The sequence below is a fragment of the Chlorocebus sabaeus genome, chromosome 17 (assembly GCF_047675955.1).
Source record: "Chlorocebus sabaeus isolate Y175 chromosome 17, mChlSab1.0.hap1, whole genome shotgun sequence".
NCBI classification, from domain to species: Eukaryota; Metazoa; Chordata; class Mammalia; order Primates; family Cercopithecidae; genus Chlorocebus; species Chlorocebus sabaeus.
This window is the reverse complement of record NC_132920.1, coordinates 1371866-1397183: the sequence shown is the minus strand read 5'-3', so window position 1 is coordinate 1397183 and position 25318 is coordinate 1371866. Positions and strand designations below refer to the sequence as shown.

The 25318-nt window shown below is 46.4% G+C and overlaps 1 pseudogene; it reads left to right on the top strand.

The window, feature by feature from the left end:
- The first annotated feature begins 2715 nt into the window (after positions 1 to 2715).
- LOC103222395 (ETS-related transcription factor Elf-2-like) lies at positions 2716 to 4292 on the top strand (annotated as a pseudogene).
- The last annotated feature ends 21026 nt before the right edge of the window (positions 4293 to 25318 follow it).

Below are 25318 nucleotides of genomic sequence, written 5' to 3'. Positions count from 1 at the left end.
ACTAACCAGTTCCTGCAAGGGCCTCGAAGGGTCTTGGCCTTGATCCACCTGCTTCAATACATGAGCATCTCTAAGGATCCCTCGTTAAGGTCTTTTTCTTACCTATCAGCCTTGTGGTTTTTTTACATGTTTGCTTTGAATCAGGTTGCAATGTTACAGATTTTTAAAAAGAACACACAAAGCCTTCATATTTTTATAAGTATTCCAAGGAAACAACTGCTTTAAGTTCAGTCTTTCTTCCAGCGATCTTGCAGGGACAGCTACCCAAGGATGATGTCAGAAAAGATGAAACATAAAATCTAAAAGGGCAGATGCTTCCAGGTCTCATGAACTTTCTGACTCCCGTATGGGCTAAACTCTGGAGACTTGTAAGTCTACGAGTATGTTTCTTTGGATTTTCGGCAGAGTATTTTGTGTGTCTTAAAATCCACGTTCAATAACGTTCCCCACAGCTAAATAGCTAGACACACAGATCCAGGGGTGAGTGGCCCCTTTGGCTGCCTGCATCACTCATTCCCGCTTCCTGGCGCTGATTTGGCTGATGGAGAAGTGGAGTTACAGTGACGCTTGGGGACAGGTGACTGGCTCTGGCCCCCTCTCCTTCTTGAAACCATAGTTAGTTATCACATCCCTGCCTGACCTGTCTTGTCCTCAGTTGTTCCCCCACCGAAATCCCACTGCTGGTGGTTATTGCTTGTGAAGGTGCTTCCTCTTTACAAGCCACCGCTTCCTGTCTCTCTTGACCATGCTTTCGGGTCATTGCTCCCCATCTTTCATTCTGCACATCTTCTGCAGGTGTCCACCCAGGCTCCTGTTGGAAGTACTGGTGCTTCATGGAGCAGAGAACCTACTAGCAAATGAATAATGGGCACCTCACTTTCCCTGGAAGGAATTCTCTCGCAACACTAACTTTCCCGTAATGCAGGCTCTGTTGTGTGCATGCTGGGGACTGTCAGTTTGCAGTTAGAGCTCAATAAATCCTGTGGCCTTGAGTTGGCCCCTGGGGCATTGCCGTCCACCTCATAAAACTATTACTTAATTAAGTATGGTTCAGTACGATTGGCAGCCTCTGCTTCTGGCCAGAGCACCAGACCTGAGTGTAGATGTGCTCTGGTCTCGCCTGTGCCTCGAGGCTGGTGGGCCCCTGTGCTGCAGAGCAGCCTTCTCCGCAGAGCTGAAGGGCAGTCCTCTGGGTCATGGAAAACACACACAATTGTTACAGAGCTCCCTCCCGTGTGGTCAGAGCTCAGTGCTCAGAGGTCGCTGAACGGCTTGCTTTTGGCAAACTGTGTTTCATAGATGTGACATAATTAAAAATAAACAACAAAAAACCATCTTTGATTGGGAAAATGCCAGGTCAATGGTCATTTAGAAACACTATTTAATACGTACTTCACTTCAGCAGAGCTTTGAGCAAAGGGGGTTCAGCCATTCAGACCCGATTTATTTGAATTAAAAATGACAGCGTCCAACTTTCCTAGTGATGGTAACAGATGGTGATAATAAATGTCAGTGGTTTCTGATGCCTGCTTTTGCACATCCATCATAGAAGGATGTTATATTATTAAAATCTGTAACAAGTGTAGCTCATGAGATAAGTGTGAGGCCATGTGACAATCACCGGGGGGCTTGGGGCCAACGAGGGGACTGGCAAACAGCTGCTGCCAGGCAAACAAGTTCCGAGCACCACCAGGGTCATCTTGGATCCCATGACGGGATAACTTCTTTTAGTTAACGTAACTGACTTTATATAGCTTAATGCGAAAAGGGAGACACTTCTGCCTGGATTATCCATAAGGTCCTTTCCAACTATGACGACCTTTTAGTACATTGTAAATACTTTTTTCTTCCTGGAAGATATAGCATATGCAGTAGGAAGAACATAAGCCAGATATACTCAGGTTCCAATTCAGGGTCTGCGACCTGCTGGTCATGTGACTTTAAAATTACGTTCTTTCTAAACCTCATTTCTTCATCTGGAAAATGGTCTGCTATTCCTTATCTTAGGAGGTGGTGGTGAGGCATAAATGAACTATCCCATAAGGAGCCTTTCCTCAATTCACCCAATACATACGGCACAAAATGTATTCCCTGATTGTTTTTTCTTGTTTTAGATGGTCTTGCTCTATTGCCCAGGCCAGAATGCAGTGGCACGATCCCGGCTCACTGCAACCTCTGCCTTGCGGTTGAAGTGATTCTCCTGCCTCAGCCTCCTGAGTAGCTGAGATTACAGGCATACACAACCACGTCCAGCTAATTTTTGTATTTTTGGTAAAGATGGGGTTTCACTGTGTTGGCCAGGCTGGTCTCGAACTCCCGACTTCAGGTCATCTGCCCACCTTGGCCTCCCAAAGTGTTGGGATTACAGGCGTGAGCCACTGCTCCAGGCCCCAGTGATGATTTTTAAAAATAAAGTAGGCGTTGCCAGCTGTGCCCCCTGCCCCTGCTGTTAGGTGGTGGGGTGTCTCAGCCCTGCGGCGGGAGGCGGGCCGGCCTCGGCTTCCTTTGGGGCACTGGAGCGTGTGCCAGTGTGTGAGTGTGTGTTGACCGACCACACAGCGTGTGTCTCCGGCCGCAGGTCCACCTCCTCCCCTGCCGCCGCTGCTCACGGTGTAAGTCAGTGTGAAGCAGCAGCTCCAGCCCCGGGATAAACATGGCAACGTCTCTCTGCATGAGGGACCCCGAACCACCTGGATCTGCTCATCTCGGGGGTGGAAGCATCTGTTCACAGCAGTAATGTACACCGTACAGAGAAGACAATCGAAGCTGCCGAAGTCCTGCTTCATATGGAATCTCCTACCTGCTGGAGGGATTCGAGAAGTCCTGTGGAAGTGTTTGTCCCTCCTTGTTTATCAACTCCAGAATTTATCCATGCCGCTATGAGGCCAGGTGTCATTACAGAAACTGTAGTGGAGGCGTCGACTGAAGAGTCTGAACCAATGGATACCTCTCCTATTCCTACATCACCAGATAGCTGTGAACCAATGAAAAAGAAAAAAGTTGGCCGTAAACCAAAGACCCAGCAATCACCAGTTTCCAGTGGGTCTCCTGAGTTAGGTATAACGAAGAAACTGAGAGAAGGAAAAGGAAACATAACCTATTTGTGGGAGTTTCTTTTAGATCTACTTCAAGATAAAAATACTTGTCCCCAGTATATTAAATGGCCTCAGAGAGAAAAAGGCATATTCAAGCTGGTGGATTCAAAAGCAGTCTCTAAGCTTTGGGGAAAGCATAAGAATAAACCAGACATGAACTATGAAACCATGGGACAAGCTTCGAGATACTACTACCAAAGGGGAATTCTTGCAAAGGTTGAAGGACAGAGGCTTTGTATATCGGTTCAGGGATATGCCCCAAAACATAGTGGTCATAGATGATAACGAAAGTGAAACCTGTAATGAAGATTTAGCAGGAGCTATGGGTGAAAAATTATGAGAACGAGTGTCTCTGTCTGCAGAAAGTCTCCTGAAAGCAGCGTCCTCTGTTCCTGGTGGAAGAAATTCATCCCCTAGAAACGGCTCCAGAGCAGAGACGGGTGAGGCTAGATTTGTGAATATCATTTCCCCTGGTCACAATGCTTCATCCAGGTCTCCTACTATCACTGCATCTGTATCAGCAACAGCAGCTCCAAGGACCTTTTGTGTGACAACGCAAGTACCTGTTGTAATGACATCACTGGGGCCAGAAAATTTCAGCTGTGGCAGTTCAGTCACTTAATGCAGGTGCACCATTAATAATCAGCACGAGTCCAACAACAGCCACCTCTCCAAAGGCAGCCATTCAGGCAGTCCCTGCTGTGATGCCAGCTTCTACTGAAAACGGAGACAAGATCACCATGCAGCCTGCCAAAATTATTACCATCCCAGCTACACAGCTTGCACAGTGTCAACTGCAGACAAAGTCAAATCTGATTGGATCAGGAGGCATTCACACTGTTGGAGCCCCATTGGCTGTGAGAGCAGTTACCCCTGTTTCAATAGCCCATGGTACACCTGTAATGAGACTATTGGTGCCTACTCAGCAGGCATCTGGACAGACTCCTCCTCAAGTTACCAGTGTAGTCATAAAGGGACCGGAGGTTAAATCAGAAGCAATGGCATAAAAGCAAGAATGTGATGTGGAAACTTTGCTGTTGGTAGAAGAAAAACTGGCAGATGGAAATAAGACAGTGACCCACGTGGTGGTGGTCAGTGCGCCTTCGGCTACTGCCCTTCCTGTAACTATGAAAACAGAAGGACTAGTGACATGTGAGAAATAAAACAGGAGCTCCACCATGGACTTCAGGCTGTTAGTGGCAGTGCTGACACAAACGTTGGCAAGGGAAGTCATCAAGAAAAGTCAAAGAAGGCTTTAAAATATTTTTAATGCATATAAGAAAACAAGCAAACTTACTGGAAATAAATTACCTATCCCATGTTTCAGTGGGAAATAAACTATTTATTGAGATGCTGACAGAAAACTGCCTCTTCCAGTAGGAAAACAACTGAACTCATCGCTAAAAAAAAGGATTGAAAGGAACCAAGCAGCTCACTAAGATATCAAGTCACACTAAGACTATAAACACTAACATTCTGTAAGAGGTAATATAGTTTTTGGTTTCAGTGGGGAGGGGTTGGGACCAGTGGTCTCATTGTTACATATGGCAATTTTTGATGCATTTTATAGGTGTACCAGCAATTATTACTGTGTTCGTACAGTACTCAACTGGTGCTATGTAAACACTGTCCTAATATATGTATTTTAGAATGTGAGTTGAAGAATGGATCCAAAAACTTCAGAAAGAGGATAGCAAAAAAAGGTCTAGTGTGATATATATATATATACACATACACACACACACACACATAGCTTAAGCTGATTTAAAACAAAGGCCTTAGACTAATTTTTGGTTTTCTTTCTTGAGATAAGCCAATGGCTTGTTTGTATAAAGCTTTTTTATTAAATGAAAAATTTTAAAAATCTTATACCTAACACAGTATTGTTATAGAGTTTACATGTAAGATTTTATATGGTAGTTTAAGTCTGTCAGTTTCTTAATTGTGGACAACTTAACAGTTGGCCCTGGCCTTTTCCTGTAACATGTCTGTGTCACTCACTTAGCCCTGGCATTTGTGCAGACGTATCAGTTTCAGTTCTAGTGTCACTTGGAAGTTCAGGATCAGCATGAATTTTTGTCAGGTAGCTCTAATACCTAGAGTGAGCTTTCTTCCTTTCCTTTCCTTTCCTTTCTTTCTTCTTTCCTTCTCCTTCCTTCCTTCTTTCCTTCTTTTCTTTTCCTTTTCTTCTTTTCTTTCCTCCCTCCCTCCTTCCCTCCCTCCCTTCCTTCTTCCTTTCTTTCTTTTCTTCCTTTGTTTTTTGTTTTAGTTGAAGTTTATGAGGGAAAGTACCAGTGTTCAGATTTGAACTATAATAGTTTGTATATTCAACATTTGAAGTCTGTTCTATTTTGTTGGACTCTTGTTTCAAAATGTATTCAAGTAGGTTTTCTGGAATATGGAAATGAAATATAAAAAATAAAAATAAAGTAAATGTACAATTTGCAATTGCAAAGATATGCAACCAACCTGAGTGCCCTTCAGCCAATGAGTGGATAAAGAAAATGTGGTATATACACCATGGAATACTACTCAGCCATAAAAAGGAATGAAATAATGTCTTTTGCACTAACTTGGATGGAACTGGAGGTCATTATCCTAAGTGAAATAACTCAGGAGTGGAAGACAGAATATCATCTGTTCTCACTTACAAGTGGGAGCTAAACTATGAGGATGAAAAGGCATAAGAATGATATAATGGGCTCTGGGATCTTAGAAGGAAGGATTGGAGGGGGGTAAGAGACACTGCTCAGGTGACAGGTGCACTGAAATCTTACAAATCACCACTAAATAATTTATCCATGTAACACAAAACCACCTGTTCCCCAAAAACTACTGATATAAAAATAAACATTAAAAAATAAAGTAGATATACAGGTGACTCTTGAACAATGTGGGGGTAGAGGCACTGATCCCTGCACAGTTGAAAATCTGAGTATAATTTTTGATTTGCCTATTAATAGCTTGCTGTCATCCAGATGCCTTACTGATAACACAGTCTATTAACACATATTTTGTATGTGTATGATGTACTGTTTTCTTAAAGTAAGCTTGAGAAAAGAAAATGGCATTAAGAAAATCACAAGGAAGGAAAAACACATTTACTGTTCGTGAAGTGGATCATCACAAAGGTGTTCATCCTCTTCATCTTCACATCGAGTAGGCCAAGAAGGAGGAGGAAGAGGAGGAGTTGGCTTTGCTGTCTCAGGGGTAGCAGAGGTGAAAGAAAATCCACATCGAAGTGGACCCATGCAGTTCAAGCCCATCTCCTGGGATGGAGGCAGAAGCACCTCCTCTGCCTGCTTCTCCTCTTACACACGAGGCACTAAGGCAGGAGTGCATTGTGGCGGAGGAGGCGGCTTTCTCGAGGAGCTCTGCCAGTGCTATGGCTTGACATGTGACCGCAACTCTGGTTCTCCGTCCAACTTGCCACAGAGTCGGGTGGGAGCCCTCCTGGGGCTACAGTAAATAACGCAGCACAGGCTGCACAGCTGTGGATTAGGAAGCTCAAAGGATTCTTGAAGAATTCTGGCCTCATTACTGTCTTATCTCCAATCACAGGTAGCTAGAGGTGGTGGCCATGAACCGCACCCGGTCAGCAGGTGCCCTACTGTGTACCAGGCTCTGTTCCAGGCTCTGGGGATACAGCACACGACAGAAGAAACAAAACTCCACCCGCTTGGGCCTCATGTCTGGTGGAAGAACAGGCAGTACATCCGGTCCAAAGTGGGGAACTCCATCCGTGAATATTTATTGTCTGGACTGAGTTCTCGACCACTGGGCCCTACCACCCCTGAGCGAGAGCTCTGTGCCCCGTTCCTCCTCATTCTCCTCTGGCTCCTCTTTGCATCAGGCCCAGGAGATTTGAGTTTGGGGGTGCCCCACTGAACAGGTGCCAGCTGAAAGGTAGCAGGCTGGCCCTGGCACATTAGGCTTGAGTTCCACGCAGAAAGCCACTTTCACACAGTAAGACCTTGACGTGGATTGTACAAAAGGTCCAGGGGACAGGACTTCCAGAAAGGCAGCCCCCCTTCCTCAGCAGAGCAACCATTTAACTGGAGAAAATTAATTAAAAGGTAAAACATAAATCAACAACCATTTAAAGCCTGTGGTAATTGTTCTAAGGGCAAACAGCAAAGGGAAAACCGTCATTCAAGAAAACCTATGAAATCTCAATCAAAATAGCAAGAATCTATGGCATTTGAGCCAGGGCTTGTATCCCCACAGCCTTTTCATCAGCTCTGTCTGGTGGGGGCTCCCTCTACCCTCAGCTCCCAGTCCAAGCTCCAGCTTCACCCCAGTGGGGGCGGGCCATGTGCATCTCCTGTCTTCCCCAGGCTTGTGCTGTGGAAGTGCTACCTGTTGGGCTCAGCCTGGAGGACTGGGGCTTCCCTCGTCACACAGGCTCCATTAGTAGGGCGAGTGTTTTGCCCAGGACGAAGAATACAGGGGCTCGATTGCCCTCCTCCAGCTCATTGGTAGGAAGGAGCTTCTGGGACTAGCCATAGAAGACCCATCATTAAGGGGCCTTTTGCCTTTCTGGCTCCAGGGACTTGACGCAGCCTCTGACCACACACTGGCTAAACAACAGTTACTCTGACCCAAGGCTGACTCCTAGGAAGCCAGGTCTAAAAATAAAATCATACTGGTTCCTGGTCATTTGGAAGACTGTGCACACACCCAAGGCTATACCTCTTCAGGAAAGAGAAACTCTGAGCTACCAGACCCTGGCTAAAGGCAGGGCGAAATCGTGAACTCTCTGAGCAGTGAAAGCAGTCTGCAGCCACACACAGGCACAGTGCTAAAGGTGAAAAGCTAATTGGCTAAGCAGCTTAAGTACAGTCTTTGACCAATAAGTGATTTGTGCAGACCCAGGGTGAACCCCAGGATGCCGGGGTAAAAGACATACTCAAGGGGAAAATATCTGAGCCGGGACATCGCATTGTAAGGAAAATAAAACTTCACAGATTCAGCCCAGCCACGTCACGAATCAAGTAAACAACCAAAATGACCAAAAAAAAAAAAAAAAAAAAAATCAAGCCACCAAATGGGATGTCAGTATCCCGAGTTACTACAAGGTACTATTTAATGTCCAGTTTTCAACAAAAAAATTAGGCTTACAAAGAAACAAAGCATGACTGATCCCCAGGAAAAACAACGGCCGATAGAAACTGCCTTTGAGGGGCTCAGATGTTGGACCAAGCAGGTACATACTCAAAGTAGGGTTGTAAATGTGTTCAGAGGACTAAGGAAACCACATGTAAATAATTTTAAAAGGGTTTGATAGCAATGACATAGAGAGAGACTGTCACTAAAGAGAGGAGTCATAAAAAAGAGCCAAATGGAAATTTTGGAGTTGAAAAGCACAATGACAAAAATTTAAAGATCGCTAGAAATGCTCAACAGGAACATGTTATTTGAACATGTTGAGTTGTTCAAATAAAAAGAATCAGCAAACTTTGAAGGTAGATATATAGGATAGGTAGAAATTATGCAGCTTGAAGAACAGAAAGAACAAAATAAAGAAAAATGAGCAGAGCCCTGGAGAAATGTTGAACACAAGCTCACCACACATAAGCAACACAATGGGAGCGCCAAAAAGGCTGTGGAAGATCTCTCTCTACAAAACCGTTAAAATGGGAGTATTTCAGCTACTCCAGGGGTATTACCTATAACAGATTTTCCAAACTTAAATAATAATAATAATAATAATAATAATTATTATTATTATTTTTTAGAAACAGTGTCTTGCTCTGTCACCTGGGCTGGAATGCAGTGGTGCAGACTAAAGTTCATTGCAGCCTCAACTTCCTGGGCTTAAGCAATAGTCCTGTCTCTGCCTCCTCAGTAGCTGGGACCACAGATACGCACCACTGCATCCAGTGCTGAGTAATGATCTCAACTCTGACATCTCCAACTGTTGTCAAAGGAGGCATCATTCTGGGGGAGGAGTCCTGTGAAGACCTGGATGATCTGGGGAATAAAATGAGGAAAGAATTGGGAGAATTGACGGACATTTCTATAACAAACCTTTTCCATTCGCATCAGCTTAATTTTGTGATGGGGTTTTCCAGAAGTTATATCTACAAAGCACAAAAAGTAGGAAAAGAATTAATTTCGGGCTGTGTTGCATTCTGGCAGTGGTATATTTATCCTGTTACATTTTAAAATGAGAAAATTCAAACTGGACACAGTAGCTCACACCTGGAATCCCAGCACTTTGGGAGGATCACTGAAGCCCAGGAGTTTGAGATCAGCCTGAGCAACACAGCAAGACTCCATCTCTACAAAAAACAGAGTGAGTGTGGTGACATAGACCTGTAGTCCTAGCCACTGGGGAGACTGAGGCAGGAGGATCCCTTGAGCCCAGGAGTTCTACAATGAACCATGATCACACTACTGCATTCCAGCTTGAGTGACAGCATGAGATCCCAACTCAAAAAAAAAAAAAAAAGAGAGAGAGAGAGAAAGAGAGAACATTCATCACACAAGTGATACATTTCCAATAAAAATTTCTTCCTTGCATTTAGTAACACAATTTTCAAATCAGTATTTATAACATTTATGTTGTTTTCATTAGTTGCATACAATAACAACAGTTGTAATCATGACTCAAACCAGAAAATACTTTAAACTCCTAAAGTCTTTTGGTCACAGGGAATAAAGAACTTTTTTTTTTTTTGGAGACAGGTTCTCACTCTGTCGCTTCAGCCGGAGTGCAGTGGTGCAATCACGGCTCAATATAGCCTCAACCTCCTGGGCTCAAGCAATCCTCCTGCCTCAGCCTCCCAAGTAGCTGAGACTACAGCACACACATCATGCCTGGTTAATTTAAAAAATTTATTTTTTAGAAATGGAGTCTCATTATGTTCCCTAGGCTGGCCTTGAACTCCTGACCTCAAGCAATCCTCCTGCTTAGGCCTCCTAAAGTGCTTGGATTGGAGGCACGAACCACCACACCCAGCCTCCAAACCTTTTTGACTGAGAACTACAATAAGCAATACATTTTACACTGCAACCATCTAACACCTATATGTGTGTGTGGACTGGAAACAGAAATTTCTTGAAATAATACTTATTCTTACTATATATGATTTACTCCAATTTTTAAAATTCGATTTTCTTAAATTTTTTAACATTTTATTTAATTAATTTATGTATTTCTTTTCTTTTTTTTTTTTAACTTTTAAGTTTTTAAATTTTCCAAGAGACAGGGTCTGTGTTGCCCAGGCAGGAGTGGCTATTCACAGGTGTGATCCTACCACTGATTGGCACAGGAGTTTCAGCTGCTCTGTTTCCAAAGCAGGCTGGTTCATTTCTTCTTAGGCAGCCTAGTGGTCCCCTGCTCTTGATGCTGAACTTAGTGCAGACACCTGATGGGTGTCACCTGATGGGCACCGCGCCCTACAGTGCAGAACTCCTGGGCTCAAGTAATCCTTCCCACCTCAGCCTCCCAAGCAGCTGGGACTACAGGCACATACCACCCTCGCTGGCTATTTCTTTTAAAATTTTCTTTATGTTGGTGGTCACATTGCAATGATCTCAGGACCCTCTAATGGGCAGCCTGCTGGATGAGAAATGCTGTGCTGGAGGATGCTTCTGCCTACTCTTTTTTTTTTTTTTTTTTGAGTGGAATTTCACTCTTGTTGCCCAGGCTGGAGTGCAATGGCATGATCTCAGCTCACTGTAACCTCTGCCTCCTGGATTCAAGTGATGCTCCTGCCTCAGCCTCCTGAGTAGCTGGGATTACAGGTGCACACCACTAAGCCCGACTAATTTTGTATATTTAGTAGAGACAAGGCTTCACCATGTTGGTCAGGCTGGTCTCGAACTCCTGACCTCAAGTGATCCGTCCACCTTGGACTCCCAAAGTGCTGGGACTACAGGCATGAGCCACCGTGCCTGGCCTCTTCTGCCCAATCTTAATCAATAGATGGAGAAATGCCTTGTCCTGCAGAACCAGCGGGTTCTCAGCATCTCTTGCCTGCTCTTCAGTGCTCTTGTATCCTGCCTGATTGGTGCAATTCATTCAATATTTATTTATCCCACCGGTGAATATAACAGTGATTTGCTGAGCACTAACTGTATACCAGACACTGTTCTGGGCTCTGAGAAGACATCATGGAACAAAATAAGCAAAAAGATCCCTGTCTTTGTTATTCTCAAATCCTGGTTGAGGGAAACAGATAGTAAGCAAGGTAAATAAGTGGAATCAATAGCTTGTTACATGGTGACAGGGACTATGAAGTAAAATAAAGCCAGGACAGAGGTTGCAGTGAGCCGAGATCATGCCACTGCACTGCAGCCTGGGTGACAGAGCAAGATTCTGTCTCAAAATAAATAAATAAATGAAATAAAGCCAGGAAAAGGGAATGGGGGGCGTGGGGTGCATGTTTGAGTAAAGACTGGAAAGAGATGAGAAATCAGCCTAAAAAGTAAGCCTTATAGGCAGAAGGAACAGCAGGTGCAAAGGGCCTGTGGTGGGACCATGTCTGGAAAGTTCGAGGAGTTACAAGGACAGAATGGCTGGGGTGGTGTGAGCAAGAAGAATAGCCAGAGAGGTCAGAGAAATAACAGGATCCAGTTACACAGGGCCTCGTCATCCGTGTAAGACTTTGCTTGGCTCGTAACTCTTGGAGAGTTCTGAGCAGTAGGCTGGTGTGAGCAGACACATATTTTAACAGCATTGCTTTGGCTGCCATTTGGAGACTAGGATGAAAGGTGCAAGGAAGGACCCAGGGACACCAATTAGGAAGCCCATGTAGCACCCAGGTGAGAGAAGAGCGGGGTGGTCAGCCCAGGGCACAGCGGTGGAACTGGCAAGTGCTGGCTGCCTTCGGTGCTATGTAGAAGGTAGAGTTACGGGACCAGTTCATGGGTCAGATTTGGGATTCGAGAGACAGGACTCATGGAGGGGTCCCTCCTCTAACATAAGGGTACTGGTCTTGAGTCCCATTCCATTCAATGTACTTTTAGCTGGTGGGGACTGAGGGAGATATGTACATTAAAAAAGAAGGTGCTGGAAGCTCAAGATCCCATCTCCATTAAAAAAAACAAAAACAAAACAAAACAAAAAACCCCAGAAAACAACAACAGAAAACCAGCTCTGATTCTCTGATTCTGGCAGGAGAGGGAATTGAAGCAAATGCATGGATGCAGCCCTTGTCCCCGTGCCCTTCTCTGTCCCCAAATCTCACGCTCCCGACCACTCTGACGCTGTCCACATGTGGCCCTGGCTGACTGCTAGCAGAGCTGCTATGTCCTAGATAACGGTGGTTTCCAGTTTTCTTCTTTAATCTGAGCAAAAGGAAAGCGATGGGGAGACACCAGGTATTCCCTGTTTGTGCCCTCCTGTGTCTGCACAGAAGGGAGCTCTCTCCGGGCTGTCTGTGTTGCTTTCTGTTCTGTTGGCTCATTTCTGCATCCTGAGGGTGGCTGAGGAAGCGACAAAGAGCTCCCCTCTGCCGCTAGGAGGTGAGGGACACTTTCCAGGGTGTGCTGATGTCCCTCCACCTGCTGCCCCAGTGCCACCTGGGACCTTCTGGGCTGTCTGCACCCACGTCTGAGGCAAGGAGGCCAGATAGCCTCGTTCGTCCTGACACGGCCAGTCTGGGTATCTGGGAGGGGATACAAGGATGTCAGTGCCCTATTTTTCCATTTCTGACCATCTAGTTTCACTGATACTGTTTTAAACAAATGCTGCACATTTGTGCTCTGAAGGGACTAGCTTTATGTAGCTAACAGAACTAAATGAATCCCTTCAGGGATCCCAGCATGAATTATTAGCTTTAATGGCTTCTCCATTCTGCTTAAGCAGAATTCCATCGTGCAGTTTGCAACACTTGCTTCACTGATGCCTCCTTGCTCCCCCCAGCTTCATTCTTCAGTGCTTCGCCTGAACAGGGAGGGATGCCATGCTGTTCAAGACAGTCTTGCAGGGAAAAATAAACTACATGTTTTTGGTGACTGGACAGAATTAGGCCATCCCATACGCCCTGTAAAACATGTAGCATGCACACTTTCTGCTAAGTAGAAGATGGAGAATGCAGAGGTGGAAAGCCTTGTAAAGAAAACCACATGTTCCAGCATGCAAGTCACTTGCTATCCTCCCCAGAGGTGTCTTCAGTTCTGGCTTGGACGTGCGGATCCACCAATGCCACCTCCGGCAGCACTGCTGGGATTCGAATGTGAGGCACGGCCTCTTGGCAGGCAGCATGGTCTTAGCGCTCTGCACTCTCCCAGTCCCAAACCAGCAGGCTGCTTTCTTACTTCGTTAGTGTTTTGACGGGAGCAGTCCTTGATTAGTGGTTTCTTTGAGCATGTTGTTCTTCAGATGGATGGGTCAATGCTTGCTCAATGAAATCATTCTTGTTAAATCAAGGTTGTTCTAGATAATGCTTCCCTCCATGGAATTCATTTTTCTGTATCTAAGTGAGATGTCAAAGTGCATTATGCACTGACGAAATGCATTTACATTAGAAGAGGTTAGATAAAGGGGCTTCCCTGTTGCCGAGGGTCTCTGCTGGTCTGTCTGGTGCTGCAGCCACTGGGATACCCAGCCCACAGGCTTCAATACAGGTCCTCTTGTGGTTTTCATGCAAGTCCTGAGCAGGAAAAAAGACTTAAGAATCTGTCCAGAGAAGGTTTTCAGAGCCAAATAGCCAGGCTTTTTTTTTTTTTTTTTTTTTTTTAATTATTATTCTTTAAATGGACTTTGCTGATTTTGGCAAACCCTTCCATTTACAACATTTAGTGCATTTACAAATAATAACGTGAGTTGAGACAGGAGAACAAGTGTTTCCTGGTGATACAGTCAGATTTCATTGTTTATGACACCACCACAAAAAGAGGCAAGTTCAATGTTTTGCACACACGCATTGTTTCAATAACATGTTTTTGCCAGGCGAATTAGTAGCACAGGGAGATGGGTGTTATATGTGTGGGTATGAGCACTGACAAAATCTTCCTCAGTTGAGATGGTTTATACACTAAACTGGACCATTTGCAGATTGGTACAAGGAAAGTGACTAAGTGCAGAGAGTATTTTGACATAGATATTTTAAAAACAAGTATACACAAATATTTCTTGGAGTAATAGGCAGTAAATTGAAAACAATAAAATGTAAAAAGATAGATGCATGATTTTTAGGAGCCAGTGACACTGTTTCACTTGTTGTTACAAGCTGGTGTGTGGAGTCCAGGCTTCTTGTAGTATAGTGGATTCAAATGAGGTGATTTGCTATGCGGAGGTGCAAAAAAACTTGAAGAAAAAGCCAATGCCAATTGAAGCATCAAAATATTTTGAAGACTTAGACTCATGTCATGGATGTGAGGTAAAGCAAAGAGAATTCCTGTTCGGAATCCGCTTCATCCAGCTTCCCCTAATGTTAGCATCTGACACATTTGTATTACGATAGTCAAAAGCAGGAAATTAACATTAGTCCAATATTAACTAAAGTACAGACCTATGTCCTTTTTTCTGCTGCAGGATGCAATCCAGGGTCCCATATTGTAGTTAGCTGCCATCTGTCCTGAGTGTCCTCTAATTATCACAGAGATCGTTAACAACCACAATGACAATCACTACATTTTACATTTCTACCTCGTCTCACGGGATTATACTGCTTAGGTTTCATCCTAAAGACGTAGGATTCTGTCTGGCAGTGCAGCATCTCAGGAGTCAAAGCTCTGAGTTAATTTCTCTGGTGTGAAGCTCTCTGATAGCGTCTCTGTGTTCATGAGACTTCGCCATCAAGAGAGTGGGATTTCTTTGATTCGTGAGTCTATTCAATATCAGAAAAGCACTAACTGTATTTTACGTATCTTCATATGGCGAATAGTAAATAAATAAACACATCAGCAAATAAATAACTACCGTTTACTGGGAATGTCAGGAAATATGAATCTGATTTATTTTTCTGTTTTCTCTTTTTACAATTTCATCATGTTTTATTTTTTCATGTAGCCCCCTGTTCTGTTTCTAATCTCTGAAAGAAAAGTCATCATGGATGGTGGCACTTTAACTTTTTACAGTTGTGATTTCTGGCATTGACCTTTGACATTACTGTTATAATGATGATAATAAAGATAACGAAAACTATTTTATACGTAATTTCTATCCTGAAATGTATAGGGCTTTAATATTTCTTCCCTTACTCATCCTCAGAGCATATCTGGGAAGTAGGAGAGAAAAATGTTAGTACCTCCATCACATGGGCGACATCTGCCATTTCAATCTGATATTTGCATCGACCTCTTGGCAATGCTTTGTTTCCTTGGCTCTTAGGATGGAACATGCTGCTGGCTTTTCCATGTCTCAGTCTCCTTCTACTGAATATTCTCATATTCAATCATGGGTGTAGCAGCCCATTTCAATATACTGCAAACACTCACCCTAGGTAAGTGTCCATCCCTGTGCCTCCGATCCATTTAAATGGCAGCTGCTCTAGGTTCCAGGTGGCAGTGTTAGCACCTGTTCGTTTACTAATGGAGGTCTAGAACATGAGGTGCAGCGTCTGGCAAAGGGTACGGCTCGGGAATTACCTGCTGAGTAAACCTCATTCCAATCCTGTCCGTCTCTCCAAGCTCCAGACTACGTATCCAACGACTTGCTCAACATCTCCAGATTGACAGCTTGCAGGGCTTCACACTTGGCATTTCCCAAACCTGTTTCCCGCCCACGATGCCCCTTCGTAGAAAGTGACCCCAGCGTACAAGCCATTGTCAGGCCAGCTTCCTAGGAGTCTGACTCCGGTCTCCTCCCGTCACCTCACTTCGCATATTCAATTCACTGCCAAATCTTGGTGTTTCTCTTTCCTGAATAGTTTTCACACTTATCCACTTCTCCTTCACCCTCACTGGCAGCACCCAGATGTGGGACAGCACCAGCTCTCTCCACTGCAGCCGCTTCCCTGGCTTCCAGTCTCACTCCCCGTCAGTCCCTTCTCTTCTCTGCCACCAGGGTAGAACTTTTTTTTTTTTTTTTGAGAAATGGCCTTGCTCTGTCACCCAGGCTTCGGTTCAGTGGCATGATTTTGGCTCACTGCAACTTCTGCCTCCCAGGTTCAAGCAATTCTCCTGCCTCAGCCTCCCGAGTAGCTGAGATTACAGGTGCCTACCACCACACCTGGCTAATTTTCATTTTTTTTTTTGGTAGAGACGGGGTTTCACCATGTTGGCCAGGCTGGTCTTGAACTCCTGACCTCAGGTGATCCCGCCGCCTGGGCCTCCCAAAATGGTGGGATTCCAGGTGCGAGCCACCGCACGCGGCCCCAGGGTAGAACTTTTAAAATGCAATCTGGTCAGCATTGTGGCTCAAAAACCTTCGATAGTTTGCCAGTTCACTCAGGAGAAAGCCATATTTTTCACAGTTTTTGACTTGTGTCACTTGTAAGGAAGACTTCTTACATCTGGACCGAATAAACACACACACACGTGAGTGCACACACACACACACACACACGCATACTTTGATGGGTGCTCAGATAAGGAATAAAGATGCATAGGATAAAGATAAATGGAAGTAAAGAGTAAAGTGCATCTGCACTGAATTCCTGTCCCCGCCTCCCTCCCTGGCCTCTGGCTGCCGGGTCTGAAGGGCTGTGTTCTCACACGTGAGACGGGAGGTTTCCTCCACCTGCAAGGACCCCACGCCCCGCAGACATCCCCCTCGCCTGCTTCACTCCAGCCTTTAGGGCTCACGTTCTTAAGGACATGTTCTTTCTCCATGGCGGCTGTGCCTGACGTGCCCTCCCCCATCCCAGCCTTAGCTCCCGTTACCCCTGTTAGCTTTCAGCCTGTGTAGCACTTATGAGATGAATAATCATGTTTTCACCCCATGAGGGCAGGGGCTGTGTTTGTCTTTCTCACTGCGGTATTCAGAGTGCCTGGCCTCAGACAAGGAATAGATATTTGCTAAGTGACCAGATTGATTAATCAGACTCTTTCTGTGTCCTGGTCAAGCTCATGAACTTAAATCTGTGAAGATAGAAACATTGCTTCCTGATTGAAAATGAATTATTTGGCAGTGTGAAACTGGGTTTGGGTTTCTCAGCTGGGTTTCTAGGAGTGCTGTATCTTACATAGTTCAAGAGGACATTTATAGAACTGTAAATTCATGCACACTTAATGCTTAACTATTTAAATAGCCTTACAATAACTTTAGTACATCATAAATGTCTAAGTTAAACAGCTCTTGGGTTCCTAAGATAAAAAACAGCAAATGAGATTTTATGAACAAATTGAAAATTAAATTGTAGATCTATATAATACATAAATTCTGGCAATACTATGCTTACCTTAGTTGAAAATATTATTTCACTCATATAGTTCAGTGTATTTTGAGTACCAGCATACTAACCATGTGATTATTGATAGATTATTTTTATCCTGCTAGATATATTATACCAAGATAGCAAAAACTGGAGAGAAACTTTTAATAACAACTTTATTAATCCATTGGCCAAATACATGTCATTATTAGAATGACATGGAGACCAAGATATTAGGTTAGATATGTCTACTGTTACTATTTAGCATTTTCTTATTGTTTTATCATTGTAATGCTCTGCCTTATGTTTTATTTGTTAAAATTTCTCAGCATAATTGATTCTTAGAAATCCTCTTCATCATACCCCAAACCCTCCATATCATCCTCTGAAGGCAGTTGTCCAGCCTGTACCTCTCTCCTCAGGCATGTGTGCTGGAGCAGACTCAGGCCTGGCTGAAGCCATGTGTTTCATGCTCAAACAGCTAGAATGATGAGAAGGGCCTCACGTATGTGGAGTTGGAATCTGGCCCCTCCCCCACAGCTTTGGCCTCCTGGCTCTCTCTATCTGACTTCTGAATCCAACAGAACAAGGCCAAGTCTGTTTCCAAAGCCAGCTTCCCTGGAACTTGAAGGCAGTGGCTCACATCTGCTAGAATGTCCTCCAGCTGCCCTCGATTCCAGCCAGTTATCCCTAGTGTGGCATGATTTCTGCCTCCGTCAAAGACTTGTTCTCCCTTCTTGGAATCTAGGAAACCCACACTGCTTTTCAGAGGGAAAAAGCAAGTCACTTAGTCAGTGCATCAGCCAGGGCCCAACAGGGAAATTTGAACAGGGAAAGTTTAATATAAAGAATTATTAGTCGGGCATGGTGGCTCATGCCTGTAATCCCAGCACTTTGGGAGGCCGAGGCGGGCAGATCACCAGAGGTCAGGAGTTTGAGACCAGTGTGGCCAACATGGTGAAACCCTGTCTCTACTAAAAATACAAAAAAAAAAAAAAAAAAAAAAAATTAGCCAGGCAAGGGGGTGTGTGCCTGTAATCCCAGCGGGAGGCTGAGGCAGGAGAATCACTGGAACCCAGGAGGTGGAGGCTTCAGTGAGCCAAGATCGTGCCACTGCACTCCATTCTGGGTAACAAAGCGAGACTCCATCTCAAAACAGAAAACAACAACAACAACAAAAAGAATTATGAACATAACAGGGGACTGGAGTCCTGAAGGATTGGCTAGTTAGAAGTAGACTCAAGATTAAAGAAATAGCATATATAAGGAGTGACCAGTCCCCCATGGGCTGAGACACACTTCGCAAGAAAGGGCTCCTATTTCCCAACCTGAGATCCAGACCTAGTTAGAAAGACCTCATCAGACATGGTCATGGCTCCCTGAATGGCAGAGAAGCTGCTCTGGTACTGTGTGGGAGGACTTTCTGGAAATCCGCCCTTCAGAACTTGCTAGAAATCTCCCCTCTAGTATCAGGGGGAAGGTGTTCACCAGGAGGCATCTTGCCAAAGGTCTTAACCCAAGGTGGGGGTCTGGAAGGGAGCTCCTGGCCACTGGGGATTGCCGGCTGCAGGAACCTGGCAAGAGGGCCCACTGGAACCAGGATGGAAAGCCCCTTCCTCATTTAATGTTTCTCTAATGCCCTCTACTGACAAAGCTGAGCACTGCCAACTGGCAAAAGAAGCACACTTAGTAGGCCAGCTATGTTTTGTAGGTAGGCAATGAATGGGTGAATATGGAGCTGTTGATAAACGGACAGTGGGCACAGGTGATGGACAGGTGGCTTGGGTCATGCCATGAACACATCCCTGTGTTTGCCCCGAATCCCTGCCTCCCGCTGAAGCTGAGTCATGTTGGTGCTGTGAACGCTTTGGGCTGGAGGGAGCATCTGGGGTGGGCGGACTCGCCTGGTGAGGGAGCATGAGACACGGCTGCTGTGTTGTGGGCTGAGAGGCTCGTGTGACCCGCTGGCCCCCGCTGGCCGATGTCTGGGAAAGAGTAGTGGGCTATGTGCCCACATCCCGCCCTCTCCTCACCCTGGCCACGTCCCACCCGGGTTGAAGGCCCTGCAGCAGCGAGACACTTGACCTCTGTAAGATGAGGCTCTGCTCTGCTCTGCTGAAGTCCTAGGTAACTGCAGGGTCCAGTGAGACAGCGGGAGAGGAGGATGCAGGTGTGAGCTGCTGGTGCAGTTGTTTCCCGCTAGTAATATGAGTCGGCTTGGTCCCAGGTCTTTGTTCACGAATGACTTTCTGCTTCTGAGATAGAGTCTCTGGTGGAGGAAAATAACCTCACGCATTAAAGACAGCAGTTTTGAAGGGTTAAGTACATTTGTCCATTGGCCTGGGTCTCTGACTCTCTCCAATGATAAAGCACACATTGTGACCCAGACTCCCCCAGTCACACCCAAGGATGCTTGTCCTGTGCCTGTCAAATTGCTGCAGGGCTGCCGGCCTCGGGAAGAGCAGCCCGTCTCACATAAGAAGGTTTCAGAGGCAGGAACAGCGAGGAAGGCACAATCTCACAGGCACCCAGCTCGGACCAGCAGGATCTGAGGCCAGGGCCTAGCAGATGGAGCTGAGGGGAGAGCCTGTGAGTTCCCTTTTTGAAGAATTTGGTAGCACAATGCAGACACAGGAGAACTGGAAGTACAGACACGAAGGGGACACCTGGGGAAGCTTGGATATTGAAAACAACCACGTGGTAAGGAGGATGCTGGGAGGTGGCCTGACAGAGGAGAAAGAGCTTTTCCAGATAAAGCATTCAGCTCTGTGGCTGCAAACTGAGCTTCGCCTCCAAGGACAGGCACTCTCCCTGCAGGATGCCGCAGAGCCCCCCGCTGGCTTGTACCAGACACCCCTGCAATCCAGGCCTGGGCCGTGTCCCACAGCCCCAGCCAAGAGAGCCGCTTGCCAGTGGTTTTCTTGCTCTACATAATCCAGACACGGCCTCTGCTTGCCAAGAGCACTTTGCTGTCAGGCTGGCGGGGCTGGGGCCTGGCTCTGGGCTCTGCAGAGGGGAAAGTCGGTGTGCTCACCTGCTGCCCGCCCTGACCCTGCCCGGCTGGCCCAGCGTCACACACCATTCACGACAGGAGCTTGCAGAGCTGAGTGAAATGCGAGATCCTTAATGGAACACTGAGCGTCCTATTTGTCCCTCTTTTCAGCAGGTGGGACTCGTGCCTCACCTAACAGCCTGACCGCGGGAGCCAGGCTCACAGGAGAGCCATCTGTGTTGGTGCCTGAAAATCTCTGGCAGGTTTGGCCCTCCCCCCAGCACCCTGAAGAAGGGGCCCCGGGGTGACATGCACAGGCGTGACCTAGGACTCCGGCCTCCTTGGCCGGTTGTCATCACACCCCTGGCGCTTTTCTTATTCTCATGATCATGGGAGGTGGACACTGGTATTTCCATTGTGCGTGAGAGAAGGGTTCACATCATCGTAACTTGCATTCTTGTCCCTGTGCAGTATTTCAATTTTAGTTTAGTACATACGATTATCCAGTGTCTAGGCAAGAGCATGCAGTGAGTTGATCATCGTAACTTGCATTCTTGTCCCTGTACGGTATTTCAATTTCAGTTTAGTACATACGATTATCCAGTGTCTAGGCAAGAACATGCAGTGAGTCGGTGTTCCTGCCCGAGCAGTAAGAACTCGGTACTTGGGGAATGTGAGTTACTGACAGGTCGGTCTCCCTTTAGGGAGGTGCGATGGTTTGAATTATGTCCCCCGAAGTTTGTATGTCGAGGTTTGAAGCCCTGGTACCTCAGAATGTAACTCTATTTGGAGACAGGGCCTTTATAGGAGTAAAGGAGTAAAAATGTAATCTTTAGAGTGGGTCCTAATCCCACCCGACTGGTGTCATCATCAGAAGAGGAGATGAGGATACAGACACACATGGGGAGGGGATGTGAGGACACAGGGAGAAGACACACTTACAAGCCAGAGAGAAACCTCAGGAGAAACCAATCCCATAGACACCGAACTCTTGGACTTCCAGCCCCAGAGTGGTGAGAAATAAAATTCTGTGTAACCATCCTGTCTGCAATATTTTGTTATGACAGTCCTAGCAAGCTAGTATAAGAGGTCAGGCAGTGTTCTAGCTTTTCACTGCTGCACAACAAATTATTCCAAAACCTAGTGGCTTAAAATAACACTCTTTTATATATATAGTTCATGACTTTGTGGGTCTGGATTTCAGGCAGGGCTCAGCCAGGCAGTTCTTCTTCTCTGCGTGGAATTGCCTGGCATCACTTGGTGGTATTCAGTGGGCAGGCTGGCCAGCCTGGGTGGTCTGAGACTCACATATCTGATGCTGAGGGTGGGGTGTAGAAAGTGAGACACCCGATCACAGCCGGGCTTACAGACTGGAGTGCAGCCGCAGTCCACAGCCTCAGGGTAGCTGGGCCTCTTATATGGCAGCTCAGGGATCTAAGAGTGAGGGTTCCAATGAGCAACTGTATGGCTATTGATGACCTCACAGTAGGATGCAGCATCATTTCCACCACCATACTCTACTAGTCAGAGGAGCCACGAGCCCACTCCGCTTTAAAGGGTGCAGGGAATTGTCCCCACCTCTCAGTAGGAAGAAGGGCAAAGACCTTACTGTCCAACCGCCCCATGTGGCACCCTGGGGAGATCATGCAGGGCCTGGCGTTTGGTGTGTACTGGCCCCTGTCATTTCAGTAACAAGTTGACTGGCTTTGGGCAAATCCTTTGGGCTTTAGCTTCTACCCTGTAAAAACGATAAGAGAAATCAAAGGATCTCAGAGATGTTTCCAGCACTGAGATTCTGGGAATGGAGGTACACCAGGAAAGTCTTATTCAAATGGTTTCTAAGCGTATCAGATATCTCCTGGGAAGTCAAGGGTGTGGGGTCTGAGAAGGTCTGAGAAGGAGGGATGCAGTTCACTCTGCATTTGTGGTTGAATGACTAGAACTGGATTTGGGGCAGCTTCTGCTGTCTCCTTCTCTCTGGATCTGGTGGCTCATGTGCCTGGCCCCGATATGCTTTTGGAGGTAGAAGGTGGGGCTTCCTGTGTGAGAACGGTGACAACCATTCTCATCACCACCATCAGAATGTCTGGAGCCGTGGGGCACAGCACGGAGGACAGATGAGAGTCCCAGAGCAAGTGGCAGTGGTGAATGAGTGAACGACTGTTAGGTTGGTGGGGGTAGGGAGGTGGAGACGCTGGAGCAGGTCTCTAGGGACACCTGAGTGCCTGGGAGTTTGGTCTCTGAGTAAGGGAGGATGTGACTATTCACTGTGGTGTTTACTGATTTAGTTCTACTTAGAAAAATAACGAGTGCCTAGTGGGCCCATCAGAGTGGGCACAGGAACTCGGGTGAGCTCCTTGAGTCTGGAGAAGGCACTCTTTCACCTTCTGTCGGGAGTGGAGGGTGAGAGTGGGGTGGGAAATGGAGCAATGAGGCTATTGGATCACAGTGCTGGGTCATCCAGGGGGACTCCGTGTGATAAGATCCAGGTCCTGTTGGCTGGTAGGAGAGGGAGCTGAGGTTTGTTGCAGGGTAGACCCAGCTAGTGAGTTACGGAGGAGAAGTGGTTCAGGCCAGGATGGAAATCCGGAAGCCCAGATAGAAGCTTTAAGGCTGTAAAGCAAAGTGCTCTTCTAGCACAGGATTCCAGCAGGGCTTGAGCAGATGGCATCATGTTGGAAAGAACGAGAGCCGGGGCCCAGGCAGGACTGAGACGTCTAAGACTCCATGGTGTCAAAAGCAGTGCCTCCAGTCTATTTCCGTTTTGATTCTTGCACAGTGGAGGTGACCCTCTTGCTGCAAATTTCAGTATGCTCCTGAGTGCTCAGGGCGTCCGCGGATAAAATGTGTTGAGCATGCCTAAGGGGGCTCTGATGGAGCAGCGACACGGGCGTGGAGACAAGAGGAAGTTCCCACAGCGGAAGTCAGCACGGAGCCCCTGTGGGGAAGGAGGACACACATAGTCTGGGGCCATGTCAACAGCTCCTCTGTCCACCTGGAGACACTCTCTTGTTGAAGCCTTTCTCTGCTTAGACCTCGGAAGTTCAAGTCTTCATAAGGGAGACTGGCACTGGATGCGGGTGGCACGGGTCAGGTTCTTTTTATGGGTATTTGGTTTCCTTACATGTCATACAACGGCCCCTAACCCCCAGGTCATGGACCAGTACCAGTCTGTAGCCTGTTGGGAATCGGGTCTCACAGCAGGAGGTGAGCGACGGGCGATCGACCAGTCCCACCTGAGCTTCTCCTCCTGTCACATCAGCGGTGGCATTAGATTCTCCCAGGAGCGTGAACCCTACTGTGAACTGCGCGTGTGAGGAACATAGACTGCGCACTCCTTATGAGAATCTAAGAAATGTCTGATCATCTGTGGTGGAACGGTTTTATCCCAAAACCACCCTCTACCCCACCATCTGTAGAAAAATCATCTGCTACGAAACTGGTCCCTGGTGCCAAAAAGGTTGGGGACTGCCAATCTAATAGCTCTCTCCACTTTGTGACTCATTTTGTTTTATGTAAAACCACAGCCAATGGTAAAAATGCACCAGGCCAAAGAAGAACTTGAATTATGATCAAGTCTCTCAAGACGATTCAAGTGGGGTTGAGCCCAGAGGCTTGTATGATCACTTGGCTATATCAAAAAGTGTTAACTCAGTGGGCATGGTGTGACCCTGTCGTCTGTGCACCTTGGGCGGCTGAGGCAGGAGAATGGCTTGAGCCCAGGAGTTCCAGACCAGTCTGGGCAACAGAGTGAGACCCGGTCTCTGCAAAGGAAAAAAAAATTAGCCGGGCATGGTGACATGCACCTGTGGTCTCGGCTACTCAGGAGGCTGAGGAGGGAGGATCACTTAAGCTCGAGTCGCAGGCTGCAGTGAGTCAGTACATGAAAACACCACTGTACTCCAGCCTGCGTGACAGCAACACCTTGTCTCAAAAAAGAAAAAAAAAAAAGTCAATAACTTTTTAGGATAAATCCATTGAGGGACTTTATATGGGAAGAGTTCTTTTCTCTTTGGCTTTTAGGATCAGTAATTGAAAGTGACAGAAGCAGGGTTTTGTACTGGCAGGAAGAGGAAATCCCTAGCTCAGGGAGCGACCTGGCAAAGGGGACTTGTGCATGGGGCTGGTCAGTGACTCTAAAGGACCTTTCTTTTCCTGTCTTTTCTTTTTTTCTTTTTTTTTTTTTTTTTTTTTTTTTGAGACGGAGTCTCACTCTCGCCCAGGCTGGAGTGCAGTGGCGCAATCTTGGCTCACTGCAAGCTTCGCCTCCCAGGTTCACGCCATTCTCCTGCCTCAGCCTCCGGAGTAGCTGGGACTACAGGCACCACCACCTCGCCCGGCTAATTTTTTGTATTTTAGTAGAGACGGGGTTTCACCGTGTTAGCCAGGATGGTCTCGATCTCCTGACCTCGTGATTCGCCTGCCTCGGCCTCCCAAAGTGCTGGGATTACAGGCGTGAACCACCGTGCCTGGCCCAAAGGACCTTTCTTACTGCAAGAGCTCAGGATTCCATAATTCCAAGCCTCAACTTTTCTCCTTCAAAGATAGGCCTTTGGATCCAAGATGTTCACATGGGAACTACAGGCCCTGCCTGCAATGTTTTAAAAAAGGTTCTGGGGGATGTGTTTATGCATCCCCTGAGAAGAGACCAATTTAGTCCTAATTGTGGTTTCTTTACCTTCAAATAATAAATGTCAGACTTGCGTGAGTCTGGACTTTTCACTCAGGGCTTATTTTCTAGGTGAAACCTTTGCACCGTGAAAAAGTGAACACATCCCAGAAGGGCTGCAACACAGCAGCCACTCCACAGATCTGGGAGAAACGCTTCTGCCAACCCAGGGTGTAGCCGGTCTCCACAGAGTGAGGCCCAGCACCATGTCCCGTCCTCAGATCTGGCCGTGGACACGCTACTAGGGGGCTGTGACTTTCAAGCCTTTTTTTTTAAACTGCAGTTTACATTT